Here is a 7,829-nt window from a genome sequence, read left to right on the forward strand (position 1 = left end):
ACTCACTGCCTCTCCTCCCCCCAATACACTCACTGCCTCTCCTCCCCCAATACACTCACTGCCTCTCCTCCCCCCAATACACTCACTGCCTCTCCTCCCCCCAATACACTCACTGCCTCTCCTCCCCCCAACACACTCACTGCCTCTCCTCCCTACACTCACTTCTCAGCTCCACATGCGCACCTCTACTCTCCACCCTCGTGCTAGACTTCATACATACCAACATGGGTTCAGCCCAAGCTGCTCATACCTAACGAATCTGTTACTGTTTATGACAGGAAGACAATGATGAAAGACAAAAGAGAAGTGTGGGCTCTTTCCTGTCCGGAAGAGTTTATCATCCCGAAAAATGTTTCTATACAAACTTGAGAGCAAGCTGATGCTGCTGGGTAAGTGCCGAGGCGGGTGACGGGGTACCTCACGGAAAGAAAACAAAAGGGGTAACTTTGAGAGAAGTTAGAAATGCGAGATCTCACACGATGGGTCCCATAGGAATCGGTACTGGGACGCATTCTGGCCCTAACATATAACAATATCTTGCCAAAAGAAAAAGTGTCATATCTTGTTTGTTGAAGATGCAAAGTTGGTGAGAAGAATTATAAGAGAAGTCGAGAGCGAGAGGTTACAAGGAGAACTACCCTTGACATGCTTCATGCATGGTTGGAATAGTGATTGTTAGACTTTATTAAGGATAGGAACATGAGAAAGATAATTCAGGTAACATTACAGATTGAAAGGAAAATAGATTCCCGAATCACATCGAGAGGATTACGTATACAGTATCACCAAATCTGACACCAGAGGGAACACAAAATAACGTCCGTGGCATACGCAACTGGCAATTGTTAGGACAACCTTTAGAAGTCTGCACAAGGAGACCTTTAGAACCCTGTATGCAACCTACGTAAGACCAACCCTTAAGTCTAAAGCTCTCACTTGAACTACATCCATAAAAAGTAAACAAATTGAAGCTACAAGAAAGTCTAGTGATTTGGGACAGAGTTTGCATCAGAGCAATGGGGACTTGACTACCAATGATCGGCTGACAGAACTCAACTTCACCGCATTAAAGCAAAGAAGAAAAGAGGAAACATGGTGATTACGTATAATATATTAATTGAATTGGCAGAGCAGACGAAGAAGTCATGTTCACCGTTGGACTAAAGGTCACTTGTATGCAGGGGTGCAGTGCCAATTTTATAGGTGCCGGAGCTCTGGAGGCCTGACAAAAGCTTGTCAATTTCTATCCTATTTCTGTGTGTGTCACACGATAAAGTATTTTGTGTTTGTACTCACTAATTATCATAAAGTATAATTATCAAACAAATAAAGAAAAAACATCAATCATGTATTTATCAATTTAAGAAGTGAAAACACTCAGGGCTCCCACAATACAACCAGTGAGAAGTTTCACAATAATTTCCACACAGGGACAGGTGTGAGATGTTTTCGGGGGTGTGAAGAAACTCTTTGTCTTGGTGTCATTTGCCGATCTGTGATACCGCAGCCATGATATGGCATATCGCTCAGGATTTCACTGAACTAGATTAGGTTCATGTAGTTTAACATACAAAAGTGATGAGACGTGATTTACGAGAATTTGAGCGTGTTGTTGTTATCAGGTTCACGTGACTGAATCACCTCTCTCACTCAGCAGTACTAATGGGAATAACTTGTAAACAGCTCAGTAATAGGTATAAATCTTGGATGATACGGCGTCCATGATCCTCCACATAGTTTCTAAAGGCCTTTAGAGTATAAGAAGAAAGCTTAAACCTCTAACAAAGAGATAATATTCAGCTTCTCCGTAATTATATGGTATTTCATCAGCCCAGTAGTCTTTTTCAAGGACACACATTTCACTTAGCAGTGATTTATACATGCTTTGAGGTTCAGAAGTTTGAGAGCCTTTCATGGATGTTGTGAACATACGGTGTTGTAAATTGTTCACATTGTTATGGTACTTCCTCCAAACTTCCCCTTTTAAATTGCCTTTTGAGCTTCTAAAGTTCTAGTGCTTGGTTTCTCTTTTAGTCCATGCATGACCTTATGCTCCGTTGAATTAGTTTGTCTGCATACACAATTGAAGTAGTGGGTTTCTGTAAACACACGGCAAGTAAACCAAGCTCATGCAGCGTGTCATACATTAAAGCTAAATCCAATAGAAACAGTTTTAAAGTTAGCATTTTCATCAGACCTTCATAGGTTTTTCTATCACTTCCAAATCTTGTTTTATCTTTCACTGCTTTTTCCAAATGAAAAAGCGTTTCATAATTTCTCCACACTGCTGAAACTGTTCGAAACGAGCTGGCCACCCACCTGGTGCTCAGAACACGGCCTATGTTGCAAATCTGTTGTTCAAGTTGAGAGGCACAAATCTGTTGTTCAAGTTGAGAGGCACAAATCCCTTGTTCAAGTTGAGAGGCACAAATCCCTTGTTCAAGTTGAGAGGCACAAATCCCTTGTTCAAGTTGAGAGGCACAAATCCCTTGTTCAAGTTGAGAGGCACAAATCCCTTGTTCAAGTTGAGAGGCACAAATCCCTTGTTCAAGTTGAGAGGCACAAATCCCTTGTTCAAGTTGAGAGGCACAAATCCCTTGTTCAAGTTGAGAGGCACAAATCCCTTGTTCAAGTTGAGGGGCACATTCAGATAGTTCCTTTTGATTTAGAGGTGATCTACTGTAAACCGAGTACAATTTGTCCATAAATGCCCATAAATAAAAGTTTATTTTTTATATTAATGGCTATGTGATTAATTATTTCTGAGCCTCTAGTGCGGGAATGCGGTACCATTTTGCTTTTGTAGTTCCAGTAAGTCCAAGTGATCAGAGTTTGGTCCGTCATTATGAGCTAAATAATATGCAAAACGCAAAAATGAACAGGTTGTATTTAGATGCGAAGCATTAATGGCATCACACAATTTTCCAAGAGACGCTTCACTAGCTACATTTTAAGCGCGTAAAGCATCAGTGTGAACTTTCCATAGTTTATGATCAACAATTTATGTCCGAGACCTCAAGCGTGTACTTTGATCTACTCCATAATAGGATACTTGGTACATCTGCCACTCATTTGATAATATTATTAGTGAAAAGTGTTACATTGCTTATGTTTGCACATACTTTACACCCATGTTTATCATCCCTGAAGTCTAACCATGTACAAGTTTCCTTTTTTTCTCCACATTTCTTCAGTCCAAACATCTGAACAGGGATACAAGTTAAACTTCAAAGCACCATTTACTTTCTGAATTGCACATGGATCCAGTTTAAAAATATGAACTAGAAGCAGTCGAAACACTACTTTTGCCACTTTCACTATTATCATTGTCAGTCTCCTGTACTGATTCTTTTACACTCATTTTGTTTACGAAAGAAGGAAGTCAACGTTGTTTGCTTAAAAGACACGATGGGGTTCTTTGTGAGAAAAAATGCTTCTGTATTAGAGAAATCCACGGACCACTTTACTACTGCCAACACTTACTAATGAAACACAAGCAAAGTTGCCAACTCAGTGTTTCACACAACGCTAGAACCACCCCCAAAAAAGCACTAAATTATATAAAGTTGTGTGTAGCAGTTTAGTCGTTTTACCTGCCTAGTATTTAATACTAAAATATACTATTGTATGAATAAAGAATACCTGTCTAATGAACCACTGCTAAGGCCATGAACATTATCACTGAATATTCGTATCCAAGCCGGTTGGATACGAAGTTGGCAATTTTGTTTCATATCGTTTGTCTTGCATAAATGGACAGGAAGCGTTCACGTGCGTCGGGTATTGTTTCCAGATTCGTACTAATGCAATTCAGCCTGTTTACTATTTAAAATGTATTGAATCTTAAAAAAACGAAGAAATATCATAACGTTATTAACTTATTAGTGATGTAATACTAATATTTTTCTGTCATGATCAACCATCACCCACAGGCCATCATCTACCTTTCCCCCCATTCCATCACCCACTTGCAGATGTGCCGGAGCTGCGCTCTGGCGAGCTTCTGCAGCACTGCACCACTTTATATGCTGCAGAAGGATTTAAAGGATTTATGAGGCGAATTCATTCAGTAATTGCAAAAGAAAATACGACAAGTAACTTTAGAAAATCATTGCATTAATTGACTAAAAGCTGAAAAAGCGAGGCTTGGTAGTTATAAAGATCAACCCTGCAAGCACATCTAGGTGAGAATCAACACCACTCCCACCGCCCCTCCCTACCTGCACCCCAATCCACATACACATCGCCTTACCTCCATCCACACACCACCCATCCCTTTCTCACCCACTAAACAACAATCCACCCCTTTCTCCACCTACACACAAACACTCCGCCTCCCTCGCTACCCACAAACACACCACTCTTCACTCCAAGCTCTTCCTTTACATGTTCCCCTATCATGTGTACCTTCTTTAACTATCCCATTTAACCTCCCCACTTCTCTCGATCCCCAGTTACCCCTGCAACATACAACTCCCACATTTAGACGGCATCGGCGCTACTGTCAACATCAAGACTATGACAAGGGCAAACTACCCATAGGAGGTGGACCCCAAGACCCTGGATCAACACCCCTCTCAGGACATCATTGGTTAATGAGTACATTAGGCACGTTGACCTAGAAATATATCCAACTCTTGCACCCAAGACGTATAGTATTCAATATGAAAACTTACCATATATTAACCTGAATCACTAGTAACACCATCAGTTGGCAAAGTGACGGACATGGAAAAAAAAATGACTCGAGTGTTAATTTGAATGTTTTTTCAAGCACTTTCAGCTTGTGTGACGCACGTAGAGGAAAATAATAGATGTAACTTCTCGTTACTCCCGGAACAACGACCCCGCCACGTGACCGAATTATTCTCTTCACGCTTTACTTCAAACTTTTCCAATTTGCCAAATACTATTAAAACACTTGCAACATTTGAATTGGACAACTTCGAAGTATTTACCTATGTTGTACCTGAAGTAACAACCTCTTCGGCTGACTCTGATAGACGGTTCAGAGCGAGATGAATGCCCGTATATTTATTTATATGTAAATGTTCTCATCTGTAAAAACCTTTTCGAACAAATTGCAAAACACTACAAATAGCATGCTCACAACACTCGCTCACGCTTGAAACACCTAACTACATGCGAGAATAATTTCCCACTGCGATATTACACATTTTGTATTCAAGATACATGTAAATATGATACAACAATAATAACCAACTGTGTAACTAAACAATAATTTTTAAGTGCATCTACACTGAACACTGACTTACATTCCTTTAGTATTAACCCGTATTACACTCAAATCTCTCATAGAAGCAACAAATGTCATGCACCAGAATCCTCCTAGTATCTTAACACGTGATCACTTTAATACCTCAAGATGGTCTAGACTTGAGTGAGCCCTCGTAAAGGAACCATCATAACATGCAGGACATTCTTCATACTGTTGGCGACATCAACGCTCATCATCACCGCTCAGCTCTCTTATTGACCCCTACCACACCCCCATCACCCCCAACCCCAGGCACAGACGCGCGCGCAGACTCGCCTTCACACACATTCGTCTTTAGCACCTTTAATGGGGTTAAATGCGAGAATGCGGGGAGGGTGGGTGGTTCTGGGATACCAAGAGGCAGTCGTGACCAATGACCGCCCACATATCTGATGAGGTTTAATAGTGGCAGGTACCGGGAATGGGAAAGGGGGGGGGGACACTGAGAAGCAGTTGTTGACCTTGGCTCTGTATAGCGAGTATGGAGGATGAAGAGAGAGGTGTGTATGGAAGGGGAGCGAGATGTTGGGATGAGGGGGGGAGGAGGCGATCCTGAATCCTTTCTATAAATAGTAAAGAGCATGTTGTCCGCTGTGTTCAAATATATGTGAAGTTCGATGCGGCGTCTACAAGTAGAACGCATAAGAATAAAATAAAATAGAGTAGGTCTATTGATTCAAGCAAGGCAGTTTAAAATTATATCCAATTGTACGATTAAAATAATACAGATATAAATTTAACTAAATTTGACTAAATTTAATATTACCTGGCAACGTCTTTCATAAACAACCTTACCTGCAAGACAATATATACCCAATCTTTTCTGGATCAAATCTTATTTAATTTGTATTCATCCTTGTGTGTGTGTGCTGTTCTGTTATATTTAGCACCCTATTAATATCCCTCACCCTTTTCTCTCTTCATAAGGAATGTCTAATGGCTGGGATTATCAAAGACATGGCATAATTTCCTTAGAATTTACATCCATTCTACAGTACAGAAACCAAAACTGAGCTACATAACCTGAATGGGGATTAATAAGGATAAGATTATGCTGAAGCATAATCTTCAGCTACTAATGTTGCTGAAGTAACATTAGTAGTCTTGATACAATCACGTATTTTTACATACGCTGTTTATGTAACTATGTCTATTCGCACTATTTCGAACAAGTATAGGCATACATTGATTTACTGGTTTCAGATCTCTAATTATCATAAAACCTCAATCTTGCCACGTTTAGCGTTGTTCAGGTAATGTCTGGTAATCAGTATATCATGAGGTACAGTGTGAAACGTTTTGCTAAAGTAAAAGAGCATAATGTCTCAATCGCTTCTAAAAACTTGACACGTTGCAACCCGTCACAATTCCAGTAATCTGATCGATAATTGATTAAATATGCAAGACAAGATTTTAGAAAAGCTCACGTTTTCATCCTTTTAGAACCCCTCATCATGGTAAATATTTTTTCTGATCCTAGGGACTTGAGCCGAATTTGTTATATTTAGTAACTTTCTTTTTGCTAACCACTAAACTAGGTTAGTCAACGTGTCCTTTCCATTCCCATAGATTTGTTCAACTGGAGGTAAAATATCAAGCTGTATGACTAACCATCCTGCGAGATGGGGACTTGTATTACCACTGCTACCTTATTCAATCTTGTGTTGTTGATATCCTCAAAATGCATCCGGAGTCTGCCAGTGCAGACCGCTTATCACATGCCTCTGTATGACTAACCATCCTGTGTGATTGGGATTTTTTAGCATCACCTAGCTAGCTTTTTTGACACACTGTACTCCACTTCATATAGTCTAGGGTAGCTGCACTAATGCAGATGTACCTCATATCTTAATAAAAAAAAAAAAAAAAAATCAAGTTCTAATAAAATAGTAAATAGAGAGATGTTTAGTTGAAGAAGGTATAGTCAAACAGGAGATCGATAATTTTTGGCAATATGAATAGATATCTAGAAAAAAGAAACGCTATATATAAAATATATCTAACCTTCGTAATCTGTCTTAAGGAGTTCACTGCAGCCTTAAAATATAATGCAGCAAGTGTTGAGAGTGGCTAGGCCATAATTCTCCAGCAACAAAAGTATCTTGATACACCGTTTAACAGGATGGTGTGGTACAAATAGGCACACACGCGGATAACGTATTACTCCTTAATCACTCAGATCAGAGGGCATTTAACAATAACAAATTAAAATAAATATTGCCAAATGCACCTTCGACCTCTGATCCACAATTATGCATAAAGCAAATTAAAATAACTAATAAATGAAAACTATAATATGCACAAAAACAATGTTCTTTGATAAATTAGAAAAAGTTGTACTGCTTCGAAAAGAGTAAGAAGAGACTCACAAAGTCAAATGACCGCTATTAAAATATATTCGAACAAAGCAGGGTATTATGGAAATTGTTTAGTTTATTAATATAATTCATATAATTAACAAAGACAAGCTGGACAACAAATAAGCGCATATTTTCTTATTCACTTAAGTGATTATTTCTACTAGGCAGATATTTTCCAACTTCGAATTAAC

The sequence above is a fragment of the Procambarus clarkii genome, chromosome 9, assembly GCF_040958095.1.
Source record: "Procambarus clarkii isolate CNS0578487 chromosome 9, FALCON_Pclarkii_2.0, whole genome shotgun sequence".
In the NCBI taxonomy this organism is placed as follows: Eukaryota; Metazoa; Arthropoda; class Malacostraca; order Decapoda; family Cambaridae; genus Procambarus; species Procambarus clarkii.